Raw genomic sequence first — 27,551 nt, forward strand, 5'->3', positions numbered from 1 at the left:
TCCTTTCTCTTTCCTTCCGTCTTAGACTTCAGGCTTTGTTTTTCCATTCCTCCTTTTACTCTATGTTCCCTTTGTCCTTATTTTTTATGGCCCAATACTTCCACAAGTCATTAAAGAATATTTGATCGCACAACAACAAGAGGACTGTTAAAAACAGCAAGCGTGTTGAGGGGCTTTTGCAGTTCCTGCAAATGGCTAATCGTGACATCAGCTCAGCGAAATTCCTGTCAGCCGTTGGCATGAATTGTAAAAACAGGAAAATGAATCGGTTGTTAAATATACAGACCAAGTGAGTGTGTGTGTAATTTGACAGAAGCAGACAATTTATCTGGGACAACCTCAGCGACCTCAGTTACTGGTGGAGACTACAAATTGAGAAACAAGCACCTCATGCCCATCATGCCTAATACAGATACCTGTAAGTCTTCAGCCTTAATTATGCCGGCCACTTAAATATCAAAATGTGATTATAAAAGGACGAAAACCTCGGAAAAAACTGCCTCAACAACAAAAATACTCTAGTCTCAAGCTGAGGTTTAAAATCTCAAGTGAGTGCAAGTGTGCATGCTAGAACAAGACAACAAGCGTAACCAACTGACCCTAAAAAGGGAAGAGGTGTTTGTTTCAGCCTCTGACAGGCTGAGGTTGTAAGATTCTGACAACATTACAGAAACAGTTCCTACAGAGATGGACCTTTTTGTTTTAATAATGAGATCCTAGAACAAAAGTCTCGTTCAAGGAGAAGTCTCGCTCTGAAATCTCGGAAGGTGAGATTTTAAAGTTTATCTAGATTGTCAAAATTAGCTAGTCAGCCATGACGTTGAGGACCAGCCCGCAAGAATTTATCGCCAAAGTCCTCTCTCCAACTCTGCCTCACGTTTCCACCATCGTCTTCCTGCAACAACTCACCTCTTGTAAGATTTCAGAGTGGGACATCTCCATGAGGGAGACTTGTGTTCCTGGTTAGGAAAAGGATATTAACAAAAAGGTCTGTCTCCATCAGAATCGTTGCTGTAACATTGTCAGACACTTACAAATCTATTTCACAGACTCCTAGTAGATGAATTTATATTTTATATTCTAAACAATATGGCTGATGTGAATCAGCTGCAGTATGTGCGAGTTAATGGAGTTTTTACTACTCTACACTGTGCTGTACAGTCCTCTGTTCTCACTACTGTCCCACTTCCTGTTTCTTGATCCTTTTAACCAGCTGACACAAACAACATGCTGTAGCCATGAATCTGCAGATCCAGGAAGTGGCTGAATAGCCACAAATATGCCAGGAACGTGTTATAAAACTATTAATATACACAGAAAATAAACAGTCTTGTGCAAATCAAAAGGAGTTTTGAGGATCCCCAAACACTACCCTTTGAAAAACTCATAAAAAGCAGCTATTAAGCATTAAATATATTGAGGCAGTGTTGTGTCTGCAGGCCAGTTACCTGGATGAGTGTTGATTCAATGTATGCTGATTCTCAGATCCATAATAGCAGGTCACATGGTTCTGACAGAGTCCAGGAGTCACATTGTTGCCCTCAGCGAGAACTTGGACGGAAGCTGGAAGTAGGGGAGTGCCGTCCGCTCTCACAGCCCAGCGAGGAGAGACAATCCCTGGATCCAGGCGGCGGCGGGTTCTGGGTCTTAGCGCTTCGCTTCAAGGAGCTCACCAAGCAGCAGCCAGCCTGAGTTTTTGTAGGGCAGCGCTGCAAGCCTCACAGGGACGCTGCTCACCACCTTTATTTAAACACAGAGCGAAGAGGACAAAAGAGCATGTTCACTACACAGCAAAGACCTTGAGACACACATGAGGAGGAGAAGCTGTGATGCAGTTCCTGTCTTGGGCAGAACTGGTATGTAGCAAGAAGAAGAGTGCCGAGGGCAGCTTCCCCAAAGGAGAAGGCTGTGAAGTAATAAGCAGACCCTAGAGCATTATGAAACAGCACATTTACCCTCTGTATGTTACCCTCCGTGCATACTGATGACTTTTAGCCTTGAGGGAAGTTTTCCTCATCAGCAAAGGAGCGGCGAGGATGGCACAAAGTCTTAAGACGATGCCCAAGGGTGATATGCAGATGGTCACTAAATGTAACCATGGTGAAGGAGAGACTTGTAAATTAGTCAGGAGTTAAATGAGTTCATTTTGGGGGAGAAATGAAATTTTACAGAGCGCCTATCATGCAAATTAGTCGACCAAATCCAGCAGCGAACTCCCAGGCAAACCTCATTTAAAAACTCCAAAATTAAAGTTTCCCCCGTTTTTCCAAATCCACTGATGACAAGAATATGCATATCAGCCCCGATCTGGAGCCTCTTTCTGTCCCCTCGCGAGCATATTAAGTTACATATGTCACAGAATTTTCTTTTTCTGTTTTGGTCTATTACTGGTATATGTTGTGCATAAGCTCTAGTAGAGATTGCACGCTGGTGACACCTAATATATAATCCCTGCTATTACCCAGGGGAGGCCTTTGAGGGGAGGGGGTGTGAGAAAATAAAGGGACAAGGAGCACACATTTATCTACCTGGGAACGCTGAGCAGCGAACGTATCTGGAAAGCAGTGCGTAAAACCTCGTAAGTGCAGTTTTCACCCTCAACTGAAGGATCCTGGATGACAACTTAAGTGAGCCGATTACATTCTCGCAACCGGGAAACCTTGCACAGACTACGCACTCGCGAGTCGTCCTTTCATCCACTCTCGCAACTTTGACATTTAGGAGATACAAGGTTTGCCATCCACCAGCGGCGGGGAAGCATGCCGAGCGGTTGCTATGGCGACGTTCTCGTCTAGCCGAGCAGATCAGGGGAGGTGTAAAAGGGGGGGTTCTCTCTCTCTCTCTCTCTTTCTCTGAGGCTGTATAACGATAAATGAATGGACACGTCTCCTGCAGCCCGCGCTCATCCCCGCCCGTCTTCTCAATGAAAACAGGCAGTCAACACTTGCTCTATGACACCCTGCAAAATGAGGCGTCGTGCTTGAGGATTTCCATGACGGCGCGAGCTAAAGAGTGTGCGCTCGAGAAGGCAGAGTAGACAAAAAGATCATATCGTTAAGCCTGCGCGATACAGTTTAACATTTCACACCTTAGTTCCTGGAAAGCACCAGTAGGCAGAATTTCAAATCACATATCATGTCAAAGGTCGTAAATAAATGATACAAGGTCTGACGGGGGTTGAATCACATCGAGCAAACTAGTGAATAATAGAAGAACCTTCCTGTAATGCTCAACAAGATCAGAGGAAAACACTGTGAAAGCTGCTGAATTCATAAGTCTATCTGTATGTGTCCCGTCTGTGTGTGGAAGGGTCACCATTTGTGCCCTCGAGCTGTATCGACTTGGCCAGTGCCGCCGCTCCTGCAGCGACAATCCCGCCCAGCCACTGGACACTCGATAAAGATAAGAAAGCCTGACTGGGAGTGAGAAAAAAATGGTTATAACAGGTTTTTACCTGCCGACAGAGCTTCCCCAGGTTGACTCATTCAAACAAGGACGCCTACCTCAACGCCCCGTCTTAGTTGCGCGCTTATCTTTGTTAAAAAAAGTTCCTTATCTTTTCTAAGCTACAATAACACAATTTTTATTATGTATATTTGAGGGAAGCAGGAGCGTCATCACTGACAGTGTGTGGTGAACGAGGCAGCCCTCAGTGCCCTTACCAGTCGTACACCGATTGCACACAGTGCAACTGATAAACGCTAAATAAATATGGGCGGTACTCACACAAGAATCATATTACATTTGGATTGGATGACTGTATCTGACTGATAAGGTCTGTTGTGTTTAACTTAAAGTTGTACGAGGTAATGAATGTATAGAAGAAATAAAAGATAAAAAAGAAAGTAGTACAAAACAGCTGCTATTATCAGAGCGCTACCATTTTAGACTAGCCCCCCTTGGCGTCCTAGTGCGTTAGCTTCTGGCGGCCTGCCGCATCCCAGCTGGTTGCCAGGTTAGAGCGCATTGCACTTGAAATCAGCCAGTTATGTTTCCAAAACAAAGTGAATTCTGCACTTGGCAAAACATAAATTCGAAATATCCAGAAAAATGCAAATATTTAATCAAAAAGTCAATTTATTTCAAGTAATTTGTCTCCAGTCTGATTTGAGTCAAGTCATGTGACTCACCCCTGGCATTCAAATTAGCATGAATAACAGGAGGTGGGGTGTCACATCAAAATGGAGAAACCTGAAGAGTTTTCACTGCAACATAACACATAAAAGACAGCACAGAGAAATGACAAATCATCTCAGGCACTGTGTCGGATCTTTGCTCTGTAGCAGGCCAGATGCCAGGTCTGTGTGTGTGTGCTTGTGTGCAGACTTCAAAGACATAATGTTGTATTTTCTTTATATAACCTCTCCGTGCTTCATCCGAGGGTGTAATGGACTGGCCAGCATGTGGACCTCTTGCACGTCTTAGATTTACAGCTGCAGACTCAAACACACAGTTTCACCCCAACTCTCACACTGCTGTTATTTCCCCCGACAAGAGTCAGCTGAAGATACATAGAACCAAGGTGACGAATACCAGCTGAAAGACAGATGGACACCTCGTACACCTATATGCAGACACACGGACACACAGACTTGGCCTCTTTGACTCATCCACCTCTTGAGGGTTGTGGTCAATCAGATTAGAGCATCATACCGAGATCTCCGCGGGCACCAACACAAATCCATTTATAGAGATAAGCTTTGAGGGCGACCCACTGCCACAAACATGCACACACATTCACACACACTGCCAGAGAAAGAGAGGGAGCGAGAGAGAGAGAGAGAGATGTCACTTCACTCACTGAGGAGCCATCGGAGTCACTATCGGGCTCCGGCATCAGTCCAGAACAACATTGTGTTTACAGAGGCCGTCTTTGACCTGCCAGTCATTGTCATAAACACGAAGCCTCTATGAAAAGTTCAGGACCTCCGCAGTGAGTCAGAAGAGAAACTCAGGGGTTAGGAGATGATTCACAAGATAGGACGGCAGCCAAAATTAGTTGTCTTTACGACTTTGCTCAATCTTTGCTTTCTTTTTTATGAATTCCTGAATAAAATCACTTTCTCTGGCATGTAATTATTCAAATAAATCAACCTGACAGGGAAAATTTGCAATGAAATCCGTGTTAAGGGGTTGCAATTAAGCAGCTTTGTGAGAGCGAAATTCAAGCACTTTTTGAGCACTTTCAAGTCGGGGTAGACCGATCATCAGCCTGGCCAACTATCGGGGCTGATATTCAGCATTTTTCCAATTATCAGTATCTGTGATTTTCTGTCAGATTGCTGATAAAATAAACTAATTTAAAAATTTGCTGCAGCAGAAAATGAAAATACTCAAGTAAAGTACCTGAAAATTGTACTTAATTGTTCAATTGTTCAATGTTTTGACAGAAAGATTTTTGTTTTTACTGCGGATGAATATCGGTCCCAAATATCAGTTTTCAGTCTCCTTGATTTCTAATAATTGGCATCGGTATCGTCCCTGGAAAAAGTCATATCAGTCGACCCCTACCTTTTGAGGTACCTAATCCAAAAAAGCCTAGACTTTCAAAGCCTTTATCATCACATCTGAATTCCTATATACCCACAAGAAAACCAATATATAACTTTGTTTATCTTACCGCTTTTCATTTTAACTTGTATTTCTGATCATGATCACGAACAATATTTGTAAAGATCAACAGATGTTTTTGTGCCCTGACATTACCAGCTTGACATTATCCTCGCAGCTTTTTGCAGTCTGGGGTTAGGCAAGTTCAAATAATCTAAAATAAAGACTCCTGAGTTAAAAAAAAGTAGTACCACCTTCTGGGGATTCAGCAATAAACAACAAAAGACAGAAATCCAGCTTTGTTAAAAAGTTTGGATTCTCAAATTTGTTCGGAGTAAGCCCTCTTCACAAACAAATCAATAATGGATCTCTGCGGGGATGACAGGATTGTTCAGTTTCTCTGAGTTTCTTTGTTCACTTGAGTGATTGTGAAGATGAAACACACGATGTCGTTACATTTTTCAATGGCGTATAGAATAGTATGTTCAGATTCAAGCGTTCTAACCTTGAAGACGTTTAAGACCTCAAACACTAAACTGTTCTTTCCTTGGCAACAGTGAAAATATGAGTCTATTTTCTGAATGCTGGGTAATGGAAAATAATAAGATGTACAGTAATAAGGTGGTGTTAAATTTTTAATGATAAGGCTTTAATTAGAATCGAGCAGCGGCGGCAGTCTAGTGCCTGCTTTACCACATCATTGTTAGAGAGATGTAAAAAGTGAGAGAAGTGTGATTTATGGTGTTTACGGGCGAACCTAAAAGGGACAAAATCAGCCCCAAGATGAAAACTGCAGCCGCAGAAATTATAATAAATGGCTCTGCAGGAGAGAATGGCGTGCGTGTGGAATTTATGCCTCTGTGATCAGATGTGAATAGAGCCGTGTCCCTGATGAGCTGTCCTCACGTTGCGAGCTCAATGTTGCGGAGTGAGAGGACAGGCTGCAACAAGGAGCATGATTTCTGTTCCCTGAGCCTCCCTCGCCTGTCCGCCTCACGTCTAAACACACCGGTTGTATCTTGGCATCCAGGTCTGCTGAGCGCCGCTCGGTGGCTCCGAGCCAAAGCAAGCAGGATGTGGATGTGATAATATCATATAGCAGCTCTTCCAAACTTGGCAATCGCTGTTATAATCAAATATCTGGAAATTTCCTAAAGGGCCCAGGCAGGACTAGATCATTTACAGAGACTGTGTTGCGTGATGGACTACATCAATAGTGTTATTCGTTTAGTGGGTAGCTGAATGAGAACCCTGATTTAATACTCACCTGTGGCTCTCTCTCAGATCAATAATCAATAGAGTGATGGAATAAGCCTCTGAGATGTGGAAAATGTCTAAAGTCCATCAAGAATTGAAGTCAGAAAGCGCTGCTGTGTCCGGCTGCAGTGACTCCCAGTCGGTTTAAAAATATATTTAACAGCTTCATATTTCATGTTAACATCAATGGAGTTTAGTGTGAGCTTCTCCTTTTGTGTTGTGATCAAAGAAGACATAAAACCAGTGCTCTCCTTTCCTTTAACATTAATCAATGCACCGCTTCAGTCCAGACTGAAATACCTCCACAACTAAAGGATAGATCGCCATGAAATCTTTAACAGACATTCATGATCCCCAGAGGATGTATTCTTCCTCTCTTTGGTGATCCCCCGACTTTTCTACAGAGACACCAGCAGGTCAAATGATTCCCATTCCCACACAATGCAATTACTTTGATGACTTTTCCTCCAGTGCTACCATATGGGAACGTTTCTGCATCAAAAACCAACTACACCTTTATTATACATTATGTTGACTTGTCTACCAACCTTCTCCTAAGTGTTTCCAGTAATGTTAAATACCAGAGAAATCTATCTATAACTTCCTGGAGAGAGTCAGAGAGTGAGGAAGGAAATTGGCAAAAGGGAGCCAACGAGACGTGAATAAAACTTAAAAACATTACCGCGTCTGTGAGCAGTTCTGTCTGACTCACATAGATAGCTTTTCTTGTTTAACAATGAAGACAACAACTCCCATGAGCCCACGCCGCTTCCGTCTTTTGTTTTGATTGAGAGACGTCTAGGGGCAGAAATGACATACTGTGTGATTAAGTCGAATTCCTGAAAGACTATCGGATGGATTGCCATGGAATTTGCTACAGACATTCATCACCCTCTCAGAATAAACGGCAATAACTTTGGTGATCATCTGACTTTCTAATAAAGCGCTATCGTCAGGCCCATACACCTGCAAAACTAATGACATTCCCACTGGCTAATTAATGCTAATAACCAATGTTTGCATGCTGCTATGCTAAACTAGATAAGATAAAACCATAGCAAACATTACGCCTGCTGAACATCAACACACTGGCATTATCAGTTTGAGCATCTTAGCACGCTGACGTTAGCATTTAGCTCAATGTGTGTTGACTTATACCACTTTAACACCAAAAATTAACTGTTTTTTCTCTCGTGTGTCACGTTCGTCATCACAATTGAGCCTGAAAAATGGAACAGTAGAAAGCAGCAGATCATATACCTCATCAGACTACATTCAGGGGACTTTAAACTTCTTTTAAAAAGTCTTAATAGATGCATTTCTGAATTAAACACATTATTTTTCTCCAGAGCTGATAACTGTAGTTGCTATTGAATGTCCGGTTGTGTCAAATGATTCCCCCCCTTGTGGCTACAGTATAAAGACTCTGCTTATTATACTGTTCTTTAATGTCTGATGAAGGTCTGTGATGAAATGTAGCGTCTTTTATTCGAATACTGTGCTGACAGTGTGTGGGAGTCCACCTCTTTTTCATTATATTCCATTCTCCTACGCGCCTGCCCTTATGGGTTTGCATTGGATTATATAATGTTTTGGCTGAACAACAATAAAGAAAAAGAGGACCGGTCTGGAGAGCCTGTCAATCCGGTTCTCAGTCGCAAGACCCAGACATGACTTCCAGCTGGCCACAGGCCTTAAAGAATATCCTCAGTTCATTCTCGCTGCGGCATGTAAAAACAGACATTATTCAGCCTTCCATCCCACAATCCGTTACACTTGGTGGTGTCTCTCTTCCCTTCCTCCTCGCACATCCTTTCCCAAAGCTTATGCTCCCAGGCACCTGGGATCAGCTCAGACAGAACGGGGTTAGGATTAATACAAGTCCCCAGCTGAAGATTCCCTGCAACACTTAAACTTCATGAACCCCGACTGGTAAATATTCATGACGGGAGAAACAGTGGGATTCCTCGACGCGAGGGGGGGAGAAACTAACACAAAAACTATCCTCCAACACACACAAAAAGACACAAACGCACACATAGACTGACATTAATGGGCTTGTAAGAAACATGTACACCCACACAAAAGAGAAAAAAACACAGCCCCTGGATTTCTCAAGCTATCTGTGTGTATATCTGGCTGCAGCCCAGGGCTACATGTCTTGTCTGTCTGCACAACCTTGTCTGGGAACGGAGATGTTTCACACGTCGGAGGGAGAGAGAGAGCCACGAACGCCTCCGCTTCTTTCACAGAGGACTGCCAAAAGTAGGAACCGGAGTGAGAAATCAAAACACAAATGTAGCTGTGAAGCAACATGTAACAACGCTCTTTTTCAGGAATGGGTTTATTTATCCGCTTCAGATTATTGTGAAAGAAAGGTCAGGCTGTCTATTGGATGATTCAACACATACATAAAAAAAAGACGTGGACTCTTCCTGTAGGCTGTGTGAATAATAAAAAAAACAAAACACTGTCCCTGCTGTCTGTGAACGCAACATCTACTGGTCAGAGGAACTGTTTCACGTCTCCGGGGCTGTACGCAACTAAGACGACTCGCTGTCCACAAAGCAGGAAGAGAAACAGTACAGATCATATCCTGTGTGTGAGCTGTGGTTTACAGCCAAACACAGGGGGGTATAAAATTAGCCGGACTGTGAGAACTAGAAAGGGAGAGGGGAAGAGATAGAGAGCGAAAGGACACAGGAGAGGGAAAGAGTTGGAACGGCTCTGGGTGCACCCTCTTCCTGACAAGTGTGACAATTCTGGCTACACTAACACAGATGTCATCGTTTGCTCAACGCTGGCTCAGTTGTGTGCCGTTTTAAGCCAGATTAGAGAAGGAAACGGCACACTAAAACTGCACATTTGTGAGCTATGACCTAGAACATTTATCGTGGGTGTGACTCACACCCATAAGCCAAGTATTACTTTTCTAAAATGAGTCATTCTGTAATAAATGTTGAAGAAAAGAAAAAAAAAACTGTTGACATAGACCAGTGGCTTAGTGGCAATAAAGGGCTTAGGGCAGTACACAGGAGCAAACAGTTATGGATAAAATGTGGAGGGATAACTTTTCTTAGTTTCGTGATACTACTGGGGGAAAATGTAAGAAATGGCTTGTGTGAGGTACTTGTCTTAGCAAGTTAGTATTTTAATGTTCTTAGCCAAGAAGTCAACATGTCCTTTCAAATCCTATGCATGAAATGAAATCGCCCAAAATCTCCTTTTTTGTATCGACAGACACCAAAATCTGTCTGAACGTTTTTATCGCACCACAAGCCTGCATATTAGTGTTGGGAATCCTGATTTTATCGTGGATTTGATTTGATAACATTTGTTTTGGATGCTTTAAAGTCAGGTGACATTTCTGGAGCTTCACAGCAAAACAGAGTTGCAGAAAACCAAAACCATAAAATGGTTTCATACAGCTCACCCGGCGTAATCAAACAATCTAACATTGTTTTGCATCCTTGACATGCAGTTGACTTGGTATGCGCTAACTCCTTTTAGCTTAGCAGCTACAGTGAAGATTTTAGCTTTAAAAAGGGTGTAGATAAGGTCTTTCCAAATCAGTTTGGCATCTCAGGGCTTCCATAGACTTGCATTACACTGGACAACCTGTATGGAGCCACTTTATTTAATTTTTTCGGTTGCTTTTTCACATTTTAAAACAAGTCCCCATCTTCTTCCATTGTTTTGGAGAATGCTGCTACGCTGTTTTGCTGTGAAGCTCAAGAAAAGTTTTTTTGGCCTTTGAAACTTCACCCGACTTCCCACCGGCATGGGGGTGAGAAGCTAATGACCATTTCATTTTTGAGTGAACTTATCCTTTAAATTGACTACTGATGTGAAATTCTCATCCCATGCCTGATTAATGTAAAGAGAAGTGGAAGTCAAACAGAGCTGAGATCTCACTGCTACAGCTGGACACCCCATCCTGAAGAAAGTATGGCTGCGACAGGAAGTAGGAGCTCATAGGAAGAACGCCCTGTTAACTTAAATCAACAGGATATGGATTATTTACAGGGTAACATCCACTGCACTCAAGAGCAGTAACCGGCCACGCCTGAAGAGGTTCTCAGACCTCTTTGCATCTTTCCCCCTTCAAACGGCATCACTCCAGCTGATCTACAAGCAGCGCTGTGCATGTGAGTAAATACTGTAATCTAGTCATCAGATACAAGGGAACTTGCACCCCACACCCTACCCTCCTTCCAGGAAGTAGTCGCGTAAATACTCGGCTGTATTATCATCCGACGTGTAACGAGAAACACACTGAGGCCCGCTGGCTGCAGCCTTGAAGGGCAAAAGGATCCGGTTTGCAGGGCTGGCGGCTGAAGCCCTGACCACAAATTTCGATATTTCTAAAAAAGAAAGTTACGATGGAATTACATCTCTGGCTGCCGTGCGTTTCATGAGCAAAAGCCCGAGAGAATTCAGCCCTCTACTTCAGAGCAAAGCGTCACTGTCTGCCACACTTCAAACAATATCGAAACCAGGATTTCTTCTTGGATCTCAAATCATCCAGGGGCTTACATTACGGATGCAAACACCAAGGTGTGTTATTTTAATCTGTATCCTATCAGTTACAGCGACCCAGAGGGAAATCAGGATTCAGAGATCTGAGAGAAAAGCCCTGCTTTGGTACTCTTTCTTTAACAGGTTTCAGGAAATTGGCCATTCAGCACATCATCTACAGTAGCTATTCCAGTCAGCCGGCCGACTGATGGATGACGAGTCACACTCGAGCTGCGACACCATTGATTTTTCTACATATACAACCCCAAGACTGCTGATTCAAGATAATGTTACATTTTTAAAAGGCTTCGCTGTGATATTGCGGTGATAAATTCAGCCCATGAAACTGACAAATGAGCTCTGGTAACATTGACGGGGTGAGATTTATTTCCAGGGAGTTGATTTATTTGTCTGGATGATGTACATTATTTATAGTTTATCGTCCAACGCGTACTTTCATTTCTGGCGCAGTATCAGACCTTTAGAGACGGATAGATTATTGAAAAAGGCAGAAAGACTCCAATCGGCACGTCCGCTGGTTTTGTCCTGTTTGAGAAATGAAATGCCGACTTTGTTGTGATAGAAATATCACTGTCACAAAAGTTAAATGCTGAACATCCAGTGAACCATACTGTCATTTAATGACATTTTACGATATTTACCACATCACAGTTCGCCCTGATGACATAAACTGAGGCCCTTTGTGATTTTGTTGGTATCCTCCATTGATCCAAAACATTAATGCTCTTGTCTATAAAGCAGACTAAAGCCACAGTAAATATCACTGTGCTTAACCTTTATCTTTTTACTGTCCGGAGTCAGCTGAAGACATGTTTTTCTCTCCGTTTTGGCTTTCCATCAACACCAACCTGCAGCTTTTCATGACCAAACACAAGCTTTCCTTTTTACAAAACTCAATTTTTTTGAAAGCCGGGACATATCCACAAAGGTCACCCTAATCTTCTGGTGCAGGTGGGGAAAGTGATGACGTACTGTACTGTCGGTGGGCTGGATGGCAGCGTACTTGAAGTAAAAAGTACAATTTGTACAGACGAAAAGTGAAAAGTAGTTGTATGAAGACTGAAATGTGAGCTTGAGAGATAAGTTTAAATCCTGCAGACTCGCTGTCAGTTGGGGAAAGTTACAAAAGTTTCCAGTGCTGGGAGCAAAAAACACATAATTTAAAGCCTTTAAGAAGACAATTATGTGTCACCTCTGATCAAGGATTTCAAAAGTCAATATAGTTGATCACACAGCGCTGGTGTTCCCAATAACCAGGTTTTGTCCGACGACTTCACAAACAAATAATGCAGATTTGATCATCGTCATACATCCCATTTACACCTGGTATTTTTAAAGTACTGTCATTATCCTGATTGAGATCGGATCTCTGTCCTCTGTGAGTAATTTAAGGTGGATGCAAACCAGCACCAGACTCCCTTAAAAAAACACAGAATTTTGTGAGTCGCTGAGTTGGAGAAACTTTGTGAAACGACATCTGTGTGATATTCTTACTTATTTGTCCCATCTTGTACATTCGGCATGTATTATACATTAAGTTATTTCCTTTCTTTTGTAGAAAAAATATTGTGTCTGGCTGTCCTGGTTTTGCCGCACAGTCTGCATGTAGGTCACATGCAGATCCCATTTTGGTTAGGGTTAGACACCAAAACCACTTGGTTAGGGTTAGAAAAATATCATGTCTTCACTTAAAATACCAGTTTTTGTTGCCACAAACGTGGCAGGAAATTGTCCTGACATCTCCTTTAAAAAATATCCAGTGGTGTCACGCTGAAAATGAAATGCAAACATCAATACTTACAAATGTATTGAAACAAGTCTCGAACTGCAGTCACTGGCTTTATGTAAGGTAAACGTGAGATGACGCGTTGTGTAGAAATGCCAATCCGGTACATAGGAATATGACATGTTCAAATGTGAAAGCTGTCAAATTCATACTTCCTTCTTGTTCAGCTCTCTGACAACAGATTCAAATAAACATGTAAATGAGAACAACTAAATCAATAATTATGCAGGATTAAAACACAGGATAAATTGCCATGGAGAGCAAGAAGGGACACGCGGAGGTGTAACGACAGAGTAACCAGACTGTTCGTTCCACTCCTTAACCGATGTTGACTGTGAAGTACTGTTTTGTTGTTTACTGAGTAGAAGAGGAGGAAGAAGAAGAAACGTAGTCATCTTCCTGTCGTTTTGATGGCTAAGCATGAAAGGACTTCTTTATGAAATCAGCTTGAAAAAACAAGAATGGACGGATTCACTTTCAGTTGGCTTAGCCTGGACGTAATCTCGGTGCTAGCTCTAGTCCGGTGACATGGAGTATCAGTCTTGGCCATCACCGACAGGATGAAAGGTTGGGCGGCTTGTCAGGGAGTCGTGCTACCTGTCATGGTGATTACTGGCGTGGATCATTGGAAAGAGCTGTAAACAAAAGGCCTGCGTGCACAGCTCTGAGAAGAGGAGATAAGAAGGTGTAGGAGGGGGGGAGAGTTTTACTGATCACTGTGCCAAGCTAGCAGCTGTGTGATGGATTTCACACACATCTACTCGTCTACCTCTGCATCCCTTTGTGTCGAGCAGAGAGCAAAAGAGCCCCCTTCCCGAGTGCACGCAGTGGAGGATCACCATTTGGCCATTCGTGTCATTTGCCCCCTCCGCGTGTCGTGCATGGGCGAGCAAACACCCCCATGATCCTTCGGCACGCTCGACACAGGCATGCAATCATAGTGTTTGTCAGCCACGCTGGTCTCCGGCGTGAATATGTTCACGAATGGAGGGAAAACAAACACACAAAAAACCAATTCTCATTTGCCGTCGGGAAAGCCGGTTGAACCCGATGTGGTATTCCATGAATATATCGGACAAATCCTGCAAAATGACAGCCCCGCATTGTCTGCGCTGGTATCAGACAAGTGCAGCATCTTGGCATACACGGCAGACAAAATCTGAACAGGATATTGCATCCCTTATGACATAAGCCAAAAGCAACCCCCTTCATTTTTTTTTTTTTGTAGAATCAGTGACATTACACAAACAGAGATGCCATGTCAGCCTCTTCCAGAGGGTCAAAAATGCGCGGATTAGACTGTCATTAATACTGAATCTGGATTATAGCAATCCTGAGGCAGCTCTACGGCTACAGATTACTTCTATCCCAGCCGAAGCAAAAGAAAAGACAATGGCACTTTTTGTTCCCTCAGAACTGACAGTACCGCACAGTAACAAAGGAGGACTCATTTCTAATAGGGTCAGGAGTGATTAGACAAGCGGCAGGCCTGGGAGCCCATTGAGAGGCCCAAGATCCCCCAGAATCCCCCAGAATCAGACTGGATTTGTCAGATTACGACCTCACCAACTCCAATTAGCCTATTAGCGTGGTTAAATGCTGTAAAACGGGTTAAAATGGCAATAAAGTCTGGATGCTGTACGACTTTTGAAGATATTCAATTATGATACGGCCCTGGAGAAAAAACAGATCCAGTAGTAACAAGATATATCTTTGTGGGAGTTACGAGTAACACTTTACTGCGAGAAACAAATGGCACCCAACTGTCTAGACATCTTCGCATATCTTGTGATAGCGGCCAACACTTTATGGCCGCCGTGAGCGCCACTTTTGATGCATTATTTACTAGACCCACCACAAAAAAGGTTACAGTACATATAAAGCAGGTTTGTTTTTTACTGGTATCAGTGTCATTTATAACAAAGCTGAATAGCTTCAAGTCAAAGCTCAGAAACAATGCAACTAAATGGCATGAAATCAAGGAAATACAGTGCATTTCCTTGATTTCATGCCATTTATTCAGTAAAAATGACAGTTTTATTATTATTTTTTGACAAACGGGACCAATTTCTCTTTCTCCAGCCTCAAACATAATCCGAACAGTAGAAAACAGTGTTATTTCAGTTCATTTTTACGAGTTTAAGGAACAGATACTTCAAAATCTTGTGTTACATCCACAATAAAACCTGTTGTTGTACTTTCAAAGAAACAAAAAAGGCAGAAACTCAAAAGAAAGACACAAAGTAGAGAGAGAGAGGGAGAGAGAGAGGGGATCAGTGGGAGTTACTATAAACAAGAAGTGAAGACGGGAAAATCTGAAGACTGAGGGGGCGGAGGGAGGGAGGGAGCGAGAGAAAGAGGGCGAGGGAATACAGATCAGCCGGCGTGACCTGTCCTTGCCCCACAAAAACAAATGACATCAGAGTAGCTGCCAATCAGCTGACGTGACTGTGAGAGAGGCTGTTAGAGGCACTCAAGGTTTCTCTTTTGGCCTGACGCTATGTCATAACCCTATCATAAAGGAGAGCAATAACTCACTGCAATCACACCATGGATTAATAAAATCTACGGTACGTTCTGCATTGTAACCTACACCGACGACGGATGAAGCCTGTTATTCTTCATGTAAACTGAGTCTACCAGACACCTCGGTTCTAATTCAATCCCAGACTTATTAGAGGGAATCAATTTAGAGGGACAAATTTAAAAGCAATTACTGGTGGTTGATGTGGCTGGCTTTAATGAACTTAATTAGATGCACCTTTGATGACAAGGCATAAAGCATTACCAGCGGCAGCGCCACGGGCGATACCATCCACTGTCATTTCAAACAGCCGACAATCTCATCACGCGCTCGTTGAGTGGAATCACCGTCATCAGAGCAAGCGACACTGTGAATCTACGGACTGCACTAAATTAACAAAGAGGAATCAAAAGGGTTTCCAGTTGACCACTCACTGAACAACAATTGTCCAATCACAGCTCAGCCACAGTAATAAAACGTCTGAAAGGTGTTTTTATCTTCTCTAACACAGCATAAGCTGTAAACATTAGCATGTCCAGCTAACTAGCTTAAATAGTAGTAACCCAGGCGTTACTCCCAAGGCTAAGAGTTTAGCATGTCATTAGCTAACCACATTATTTTGTGAAGTTATCGGTTACGTATACAAGTGCTACTAAATCAGATTTTAGCCAACGGGTAAGCAGAAGTAAACAAATCAAGAGTGTGAATCTGAGGACTGCACTTGTGTAAATCAAATATGAGGACTCAAATGTTTAGCAACCGTAATTTCTACATGGTTGTATTTTTCAGGCTTTCCAAACACACAAGAAGAAAAGCGTTATTAATGGGTTATTAATGCGTTTATCTGCTCTAACGTGAGCTGCAACCGTTAGCATGTCCGGCTACCAGGCCTAAACCGTAGTAACCAAACCTGGTACTACATGATGAGATGCTAAACACACCGGTTAGTCCGAAGCCTTTGCTGTGTGCCTTAAATGTAGGCCTACTGTCTGAAAATACAAACAATGAGGCATATAGTTGATGTACACACGATGTGACAGCGTTTTCTAACAACTCACTTAGCTAACGTTATCAGCATAATTAGCCAGTTAGATACAGCTGATAGAATCCGCAAACTCAATTTAAAGTCTGTGGTCACGGACTAGAAAAGAAGAGGCCTGCTTTTGTTTACGTCTTTCTGAAAACAGTGAACCAGCATTTCAAAAGTGTATACGAATCAACCATAAAAAGAACAAAAGGCTCGACAGGCATACCAACGATAACAAAGAGAAAAGCCAGCGGTCAATTTATTTTATGTCTGAAATCAGCAGATTCAGTCACTTAATGTTTAATGCAATTAAATCTTGATGGATTTGCAATCTTTCTTACCCCAACTGTACAAAGCCGTATGCTGAAAGTTGAAATATGTGGATGTGAATAAACAAATCAACAAATTTGGTTTAACAAACTCTCAAGTTTTGCTTTGGTTTTGAAGGCAGGAGAGGCACCTCTTCAAGGCGTCACACACTGGAGAGTGTTGACAGAAAATCATTTCAAATCTAGTGAGCATCCAAAGGTCAAAAGCAGAGCTCCCGCTAATAAAGCCACCTACTGTTCCAGAACGACAATTTAAAGGCCTTGTTTAATATTATATTTTCTATGTCACAGAGTAGACAGATACTATATCAACGGTAAAACTAGGACAACCACCTTAAAGAGATTCACACGGGGGAAGCTTTGCTTATAATTTTGCCCTTTTCCTTGATGAATGAAATGCAAAAGACAACAAATCAACTCATTATTTCAGTGCACTATGATGAATCAGCCCAAAATGTTTCACAAAAGAGACACAGAAGGAGCCTATGTGGGTTTTCAAAGCATGCATCCCTCCCCACAATATAAACCCAAACAAATTAGCTCAGAACCCAAAATGTAACCATGCTGGCCCACCCATGTCATCTCTGGCAGCCACTGTGTGCTTGAAGAGACGGGAGACCCCTGCCACCATCATCCCCAGCAGGAGCTGAAGGAGATCTAATTGCGCACATGCAAATGAAAGATGTGTTAAAGATTCCTCGTCATTATGGGGGGATGTGTTTTGGCACCGGCGACCGTTAGCTCCCTGCGTTTCATCTCTCCCAGTTGTGCTTGTGGTTGTAGTTTGAAGTGAAACGCACACCCACCCCCTATTTTCCTCGTCCTTCTCTTCATTTCCCCTCCACAGCCTTCACCCAACCCCCCTCCTACGTTTTTTCGACAATAACCAATTACAGGCACAGGAATGCAGGGTGAAATGTGTGGCCTGGAGCATGTAGGTTTTTTATATATCAGACTCCACACTGATATGACAGCAACAACATGGGTGGGGATACTATAAAAACAACCCTCTGCTTCACCTTCCCATATTTTTGGAGCTCATGGAAAATGACAGCCATGGCGGTGTCTAGTGGTATCAATCTACCGCCGGCAGGCTAATGAAAACAATCAAGCAGAGCCGCGGGAGTTCTGGCTGTTTTCAGGACAAAAAGTGCACAGCGCTGAAGGACCAACTGCTCGCCGGTGCAGCCACACATGAGACGCGGCGAGGAGCTCGAGCTGAACGTGATGAAAATGGACTCCAACTAGTCTGCACTAATGAGTTTTTGCCTTGAGACTGAAGGCATCTTTCTGGCTAACTAAGCGGCTAACTACTCCCCTGCTGTGGCCCAGCTGCTGGATGTGATAGTACAGTAATGAAGTGATGGCAGTAGAGCCTTTTATTTATTTCCTGTTGTGGCCCAGCCAAGTCGGACGGCGTCCACGCGTCGGATTTGGTCTAAAACGCTGCTTAGGACACAACAGGCTTAAAAATTTGCCTCAAATCGAATACAAATAAACAACACAGTAATACAAAACAGGAGACGCAACCCAGCATGCTGCTCTTCTTACAAAGCCGGCAGTCTTTACATCTCCTGTCTGCCTCCTCATCTTACACTAGTTCATCCCAGGCAGTCATAAAAGACTGCAAATGAGGGAGTGTCTTCGTGTGTTCAGAGAGAAAGGCGTTTTCCCTCTCCAGGGAGGACAGATCTGATGATCAGATCCTTTCCTGTCTCCTTGTTGAGCCCCTCTCCGCTGCAAACAGAGGGGGTATTTTTCACTCTCTCATGTCGGCCATGTGTCACACTCTGCTGCCCACCAGTTTTGTATAAAAGGCCTACATGTGCACAGCCCGGAGAGATTTCCAAGCGCACTCCAAAAAACGTAAACAAGGAAATGTGGAGCTAATTACAGATGAATACCATACGTTGAATATGCTATTTAAAATGCAAATGCATGACAGCCGAGCAGATACACAAATGAGGCCATCCAGCGTGGCTGTTTTCTAGAGCGCTGGTGTAATCTCTGAGCAGGACAACAAATTAGTCAGTGTGCACAGAAACGACCACATTGAGGAGTCCCACAGCGGACGCACGCTCCCAGCGTTACAAAAATACATATCCCATAATGTATCTTTGTCTATCTGTTTAACTTCCAGATGCAGGGAGAGTGAAAGCGGGGCGGAAGAGGATTCGAACAATTCATAGTTCAGCAGCAGTAAAATAGACGTTTGTGTGAAGAGCCACCCACTGACTAGGCTGGGCCCACAAAGAGAAACACTGTGTGATATCCAGCCCTGGGACACATCATTATTATGATTACCGTGATCTCTAACCTCATTTGCCTCCATGTCTTGGTTCTTTAGCAGCGACAGAGAAAACACTCAGGGTTTATTTCGATGGCGGCCCGTGATCGCTGCTCCACAACAACTGTCTCACTGTATGAGGTGCCATGAAACGGGGAGGCCCAGAGGACGAGTGGGCGGATGTAAGAGGCTGTTAGCACATGTTGCTCAATTATCATCACCATATGTAGTTAGCACTGTGTCTCTAAGACTTACGGTGTTATAATGAAAGGGGTTGTAACAGCTCCAGACTGAATCGCAAACCATTTCCTTCGCATCCAAGTTTGTGGATTTGGAATATGATATTCCCTTTTTTTCTTTTTTTTTAATGATGTGATGCTCATTTGAGTGGGCTGCTTTTTTTTCTTACTTCCGTTCACTGTGCCAAGTCAACAGATTTTCTTCAGAGCAGAGAGGAAGTTAAGTAAACTGTGTGACAAATAGTGTTTGTCTTATTTTTAAACTAAAGATGTATGAATACTACTGTCTATATAAACTTTAGTGTGATACACTTTGGCTGAAATTGATCAAACCTTATTGTTAAATTGTTTCAGGATTTCACTCTAAAAACCTAGAGTTTTTAAATGGAGACTGGTTTAAACTATAGCTTAAACAAGCACTTGATAAGTTGATGAGTCAAACAATTAAAATTAATCTGCAACTAACAGCTAGCAGCAGTTAGTGGTTACTCTGGTGATATTCTGCCCACTATTTGTTTTGAGTATGAATTTGACAGGTGGCCAGTTCTTCCATATTGCACCTTTTATTGAGAAAACAATCTGAAAGCGATCATCAGTTGCTGCTCTACTTTAAACCCATTTTCCCCCAAAATCCTTACACACCCACGCAGCCAAAGGTTGTATTTTCTGCTGCACAAAGACACTGACCAACATTATTTACAGTCAACAATATATCCTCATCACAGGTGCATAAAAACCAAACACTTTTTGGAAGAATAATAATAATGAAAACTAATGAGCCCAACATATATGGCATTATCATCCAATTACCAGTTCTCACTTCTGCAAACGCACCAAATAGCTCTTCATGGTTGAATCTCTGCTGGCATCAAAGCAGACTCTAATTATGATTAACAAATCAAACCTATCATTGTTAGTGAGTGCTGTGGATCTGGTATTGTCTCTGGCTGAGCACAAAAAAAGCTTTGGCAGAGCTGAGAATAGTGTTATTGTCAACAGAGTGCGTTCCCAGGGGGAAAACATATTGTATGACCAAATGCTGCAACCATTGGCAACATACCGCACAGTTTAGTTTTGTTGAGGAGCGTGAAAACCAAAAGTGTGAAAAATGAAGAGAGCATGTGTGTGAAAGTTTGAACTGTGACCTGCTCGTGCATGCCACACGCGGCAAAGTGTCTATGTTTCACAGTACTTATAGATTAGATCTCCGGAGCTGAAGGTCGGCGTGACAAAGTCATGCTGTGGCATGTATTTTCTTACATGGATGAATCAATACAATCTCCCCAAGAGGAGCAGGCCTATTATATTATCTGCTCGACATTATTATTGATGACTAGGGGTGATTTATTTTCAGATGGAAATTATCTTACGTGACGACACTCTAAACAAGGCAGAAGCGGCCATATAACTTGTTTGAAGAGCGTAATGATGTTAATCACATCACCAAGGACTTTTCAGTTATGAGATATGAGGATATTATTGGAGGGTTGACATCTGGAACAATGGAGTTTGATCAGTCTTATGAAAATGGAACGTCCCGTTAATCAAACAGCTTTTACGGCCGCCGTTAAAATCTGCTCTCGACAAAATGAATGGATAAATAGCAGCGATGGCCGCTGATTACAGCCAGAGCACATCAAAGATAGAGTTAGAAACCAACTCATTTTCTGTGAGCAGACAATGACAGTTGAAATGTGGTTTCCACAGCTATATTAGCAGACATTCAAGAAGGTGCATGATTGTTTCATAGGCTAACAGTAATAGCATTGTATTGATGAGATCATCATAACCCATCACAGTCGATTCTTCATTAGTTGAGCTATTCCCGTCATGCGCCGCTGTGATTGACACAGCCGTTTCAGAGAGACGTGACCAGCGATGTGTCTCTATATTCACCTTCACACAGCTCTTTTACATGTAGAGCTTCTGCAAATACATAAACCGAATAGCATGTGCGCCCAAGACCTACCGCTTTGTGTTTGTCTACCAAAAATAGCGCCATAAGAGTCTTGAGCCACGCTAGCTGCTCTGCGAGACTGTGCTCAGACACAGTGGTGCTTTGAGCTAAATGCTAACGTCATAATGCTAACATGCTTACAATGAAAACGTCAACATGCTGAGCAGGAATGATAATAAATATTGTGTTCACCAACTTACTTTAGCATGTTAGCATGCTTATATTTGCTATTAGCAATAAGCACAAAGGTCAGCTGAGGCTAATGAGAGAGACATTCAACTATTTAGTCATAAACCAAAGCACAGGACACAAGAACTTTAGCTGAAAACATTCAAATATGTACTAAAAATATCAACAGAATGTGAATAAAGAGCAGTATTGACATTATGATGTCTATGTACTGCACTGCAGAGATATCTACTAAATAGATAGCATGCTAACCAGCTAAATCAGTCCAAAGCTCCTGTGCTAGCGGTGTCAACACTAACACTCCCATGGTCCCCGGGCTTCCAGTCCAGACCACTAGCTGCATGGCTAACTGAGCTATCTAGCTTAGGACAGCTACTGTTAGTAGCAGTTAGTGGTGATATGCTGCCTTCTATTTGTTTTGAGCATGAATTTGCCGTCCAGTTCTTACATATCACACCGTTAATCCCGAATGTCACCCTCATTGTGGTACGAGAGATCGGGGATGTTTGCCTCTACTTAATGCTGTATTTTTTCTTTTGGCCTTTAGTTCTTTCTTGGGCTGACAGATATTGTAAGTGAAATATGAGTTAAATATAAAATGATGTATAAAAATGCAATTTTACTTAATATATGGTGATTTTTGCTGGTGTCTGTACAGAACAAACACGCTACCTTATGTCTGGGGGATTCAATTTCTAGACTGAGGCATCTTTCGCATCACATTGCTTAGTTTATAATGGTATGTTGTGACACATTTTACCTTTTACCTTTTGCCGTATTGCGATTTCAATAATATTTGCATTAATTGCTTGCCCCTTGTTCTTCGTATCAGCAGCCTGACAGAAGCGTGAGAAGGCCAGATAATGACTGTTGACAGGGCTTGCCTTACACTGGGCTAACAGTCAAAATCAGGTGCTTTTTCTGCATATCTTCCATCTCTTAGTCTGTGTTTTGAGTTTCATCTAAACCATTTCCTCTTTTTTTTGTAACCACAGAGATGGTTTTGCTGTACCATCACATAGCAGAAGCTGAAACTACAACCTTAAACACTACAAGTGATCAGTAAGATAAAGCGTGTTCAAGGTTCATCCCCTCATCTTATTGCCAACACACGGCCTCATCCAGACTGCCTTTAACCTTGGTCATCTATATCACCGAGGACAGCTCTGATTACCATCCCATACATTAGTGCTTCTTTTCTGGCGCTCGCCTGAGCCTTACGTGCCTATCAGCATGCAGGGCATGTCAGCTAACCCCTGACTGCGGGCTCACTGCCGCATCTACCTTTGCTCGTTTAGACACATTCATCACGGGCCCTCAACATTTAGAAGCTTCCCAAAGGTTCAGATGTTGAAAGGTGGTTTTGACCATATAGATCTGAAACTCGCTCTGCCACACCACATCCTTTTATAGCTCGACACAATAAGTGACTTGAATTAACGCTTGTCACTGTCACTGTGTGATGTGATCAGCACACTTTTTGTAATTACAAGTCTCAGGGACCCCGGAGCAGATAAGACTTTGAATGAATAAAATAGTGCTGCTTTCTGTACGCAGTGAATCTGCAAATAAGTTGAGGCATGTTAAAACTGGTGCTCCGTATTTATTTGACTCGGAGATCAAATAAAATAAGCCGTCCTTTTGAATCTGCCTATTGTTCTTGTGTGAAAATGTTTATTGGAGGTATTCCAGAGCATTCAGATCATAGTAATGAAAACACAATGAAAATATTGAAGGGCCGACATGATCACACACAACTCCCTGTGTCGCAGCCTTGAAAGAATGAATAGGAAATGGGCTGCTTTAGTGGGCATGCATTATTCATTAAGCACTATACTCCTCCATGTCAATAACATTTGTACTGATACGGCCAAACCATTATTTCCTCTCAAGTCACGCCCAACTTTCATCTCATACATGACCAGAAGCCAAGCTCTTAAGAGCCTGTAAACATCCAACAAAACACTTTATCATCCAGCTGCATTTGATGTCAGACTGATGTCAGAATCTGATTCGACATTAACGTTTCAGTAAAAGCGAGGGCCCGAGCTGCAGCTGATCGTCGTGGCCTTTCATGAGGTGCGAGAGAAAAAATCACCGCATGTGCTGATAACACGCAGCGGCTGACGACATAAGTCACAGGACCCGTGAGAGACCTTGATGCATCTCCCGCCAGGCATCAGAGTTTACGGTGCCGCGGAAATGACGGGAGATAATCACTCTTTCTATATGCACCATCGCCACGTGAGGCACAGCCGCACGCCTGCCGCTTTTGGAATCAATTAAAAGCCACTTTACATGTTTACGTCAGAGCCAGGACACTGAAGTTCAATACCGTTTGACAGGAATGTTTTAAAGGAGACATACCAAGCTCATTTTTCAGGTTGAGGATTTTTTTTGGGTTGCTGCTAGAATAGGTTTACATGCTTTTGTGCTCGAAAAACATAGTTTTCTCATACTATTCCCCCTCTGTCTGAGATGACTGTTTCACTTCCTGCTACTTTAAAGGTGCACTGCGTAGTTTTGGGGAGGAGAGCTTCTTTTATTTATGTTTTTTATGCCTAAACAAATAAAAAAAAACTGTTTTTATGACTGAATAAACGAAACAAACTAACCTAAAAGGGCAACACAGTTTCATACTGTTTTTGTTTATATTGGCGGACCCTGCCACCTTTCTAGCTTCAGTGTTCTGGGACCTTTTTTCCCCTCTGAGAACCGCTTGTTTTTATTATTACCTCATTAATAGTGTAAATATTGAAATTTTGAGTTTGAATTTCTTCTCCAAAACTATATACTGCCCCTTTAAGGCCCCCCTCTCTAATATCCAGGCCGCTCTGATTGGTCAGCTCACACACGCCTGAGCCAGCACCGCTAACAGAGCAGCCGTGTTAAATCAATTCCTATGCGGCTAGGCATTAATTATGCATCTGTGTGACATGGTGATGTAGTGTGATGTCACAAAGTCACAGAATTAAAGGTGGGACTACTGACGAGGCGTTTCAGGAGCAGTGTTTTCTGTGGGAGAGAGCAGCTTCTGTTGGTCCTAACCTTTTTAATTTTAAAGATCTTTTACATGCACGAGAAGCTATATGAAAAAAGCATAGGTCTCCTATAAAGGGACATTAAACACAATTAAGAGGCATCAGTAATTTCATAAACATGTGCGGTATTAAGCCTCAGTTGCACACTATTTGCATCATCGTTTAACTCTGGAGACATTATCATAAACATCAAGCTATCTAGGAACGTGCGAGTGTGACGTCTTACGTGCAAAAAAGACGAGTGCGCCTCAGAGTCGCACTACTATCAAACAAAAAGCCTTCAAGGAAATCCACAGCGGCTGAATCTTCCTCTTCCCGCCTGTCAAAGCGATATTAACCACGCTCCAGTCTGCAGGGCTTGCCTTTTGTTTTTTTCACCAGAAAACCTAATATTTGTTTTTCCCTCATCATTCACTCAGATAAAGTGGACTGAAACATGCTTGAAGCCAGAGCCGGAGATGTTTGCTTTCACTTCTGTTAAATCAGGCCACATAGCGCAGGGAGTTAATCTCTTCTGGGCTGCACCCTGCTTTCCCTGAGCAGGTCACCAAATTAGGTTGCCATATTTTGGCCTAAAAAGGAAAAAAAAAATAAAAAAAGTGAGGGCTGAATTCAATATGAGTTATCGTGTTTAAATCACATCTGTCAACATGCTGCCCCTGCAAGCAGACGATGTTAAGTGAGGGCTTGTGTGATTAAAACAAATGAGTTTTGGCTGTCTGCTGCCTTTTTTTTCCTTTTTTTTTTGTTGCTATTTCTACGAGCTGAAATGCAGACGAAAACACACACAGATCTTAAAGGTTTTCAACATTGTGTTTTCCTTCTTTGGAGACTCATAAAACAACTGCAAGGTCACAGCTCAATCTCCCAAAGCGTGTCTTTTAAGAGCTTTGTGGTGTACTTTGTAATGCACTCATGTAGCGACTGACAGAAATACAATAGAGAAACTATGTGTTGCCTGGAGGAGGGAATACACCCATATTACTACTGGGCAGCGGCTGTGGAGTGACATCATGCAATACTTCCTAGGGCCATGTTCTCTTATTCTGACTAGAAGGGCTTAACCTGGTGGTTCCCAACATAGGGTTTGGCATCTCCCCAGGGGTTACAAAGACAAATCTGAGGAGTCAGAAGCTGATCATCGGAACAAAGAAATATTTCTGTTGGAAAAAATGATGTTTAATTGCTCGCTTGAGTTTTGAATACTGGACACTTTCACTTCTTCAGGCCTCTAACGACAATAAACATTATTTTCGGTTGAACTGCTCACAATCCAAGGCCAAGCTAAGGCTATAACCTCTGGTTAGGGGTCACAAGTAGACACTGCTCCAGTTTTAAGGGGTCACAAGCATTTCCTTTCCCTGTCATCCCCCGCAGCAGCTAACAATGAGTACAGCAGACCAAAGCCCGACCGATACTGGATTTCAAGGACCAGTGATGATATAAAAACTGTTTTTTTTCTCTCCTAAACAACTGAAGTAGATGGGAACTTGATTTAAAAAACTAAATAAAATGGCATCACACTGCTCATCCGGTGTTATCCGAGTCTCCAGAAGCCCTGAGATCCCAGATTGATTTGAAAAGACGTTATTTACACCCATTAGTAAGCCAATATCTTCACAGTAGCAGCTCAGCTACAAGCATTAGCGTGCAACCCATCTGAAGTGGGTGCACAAGCTACACTGTGCATCGAGGACGTCTTTTCAAATTATTTTGGGATCTTGTTTGTTCTGGAGACATGGATTATGCCGGACGAGCTGTATGAAGCCATTTCATGTTTGTTTGTTTGTTTGTTTGTTTTTCTGATGCTTTTTAAAACTAATCCCCATCTCCTCCGAGGTTTTTAGGAGAACGTTGCAACACCGTTTGGCTGTGAATCTCCACAAGTGTCATGTAGATTACGAAAATTCAGCTGAATTTCCACAGGCATGGGGGTGAGTAGATTATGACGATAGTAGATTCAAAGGCTGCAACTAATCTGATGTTTCCTTTCTCAAATAATTGTCTGTAAAACACAAGAAAAGAGTGAAACGGGCTCATTAAAATATCCCAGAGCACGAGGTGGTGTCATCAAATGTCTCGTTCTGTCTGAGCAACAGTCCAAACCCCCAAATATTCAACTAGCTACAACGCAAAGCTGCAAAATATCACATCTGACCTGACCTTTTTGCTCTGTTTGACTCCCCAGTCAATAAAATAAACAGAACAGAGACAGACAGAGATGTTTTGCAGGGGCTGAAGCACTGTGTTGGAATGACAGATTGATTTTATTCCTGACTTCTCCTTAAAAAAGATTTCAGCCTCTCTCTCTTGTGCCTCATGTGCTCGACCTCACTGTTATCTCAGAGGACTAACTTACAATGCCTCCTTTGAACAGATGGTGGGTGAGCACTGACGCATCTGAAAAGGAAGAACCTTGATCTCTGTCCAGCTGTTTCGATGCCACAATGAGGCTTAAACACAGCTGATAGTAAACAAACACAAATCTGCACAGTTTGTAGGCTACACATTTCAATCGCGAGCCACAGCGGCGTCTCACTGGCCTTCCCTAGCAGCAGCGCTGGCCCTGGGCGTAACACAGATGAGATGGTGGCGAGGGGGGGGGGAGATGTGTATGAGGGTTAATGAGAGGGACGGCTGCAGGTAGCAGTTTGCACAGCTGTGGACTGTCCTCGCGGGCCTCCTCTGATGGAGACGCACTCCCTCTGTGTCACCGAGGTCCGGCCTCACTGCGAGGCTTCGGGGCTTTCCAGATCCTACCAAAGTCCTCCAAGCAGGAAGCAGTACACCGCTCACATGCTCCGTTTCTGCTTTCCCTGGTTTTGT

At 42.8% G+C, this 27,551-nt stretch overlaps 2 protein-coding genes across 8 annotated transcripts in view; one reads left to right on the plus strand and one right to left on the minus strand.

The window, feature by feature from the left end:
* The window catches only part of clrn3 (clarin 3), a 92,948-nt gene that overhangs the window by 56,508 nt on the left and 8,889 nt on the right, over positions 1 to 27,551 (plus strand). Inside the window, exon 2 of one of the 2 annotated variants that reach the window (XR_014621232.1) lies at positions 26,573 to 26,659. The exons of the other annotated variant lie outside the window; for it this stretch is intronic. The gene's annotated coding sequence lies outside the window, so the exon portion shown is untranslated. The remainder of the gene's footprint in view (positions 1 to 26,572; positions 26,660 to 27,551) is intronic. 2 annotated transcript variants of the gene reach the window in all.
* ptprea (protein tyrosine phosphatase receptor type Ea) overlaps positions 1 to 27,551 on the minus strand; it is a 59,416-nt gene that overhangs the window by 27,504 nt on the left and 4,361 nt on the right. For 5 of the 6 annotated variants that reach the window (XM_084341483.1, XM_084341481.1, XM_084341482.1 and 2 more), the window contains exon 2: positions 1,449 to 1,740. The gene's annotated coding sequence lies outside the window, so the exon portion shown is untranslated. Of the gene's footprint in view, positions 1 to 1,448; positions 1,741 to 2,528; positions 2,554 to 27,551 lie in introns of those variants that run through there. The other variant, XM_084341480.1, reaches the window with a different exon arrangement.

The sequence above is a fragment of the Pagrus pagrus genome (assembly GCF_965226575.1).
Source record: "Pagrus pagrus genome assembly, chromosome: 21".
In the NCBI taxonomy this organism is placed as follows: Eukaryota; Metazoa; Chordata; class Actinopteri; order Spariformes; family Sparidae; genus Pagrus; species Pagrus pagrus.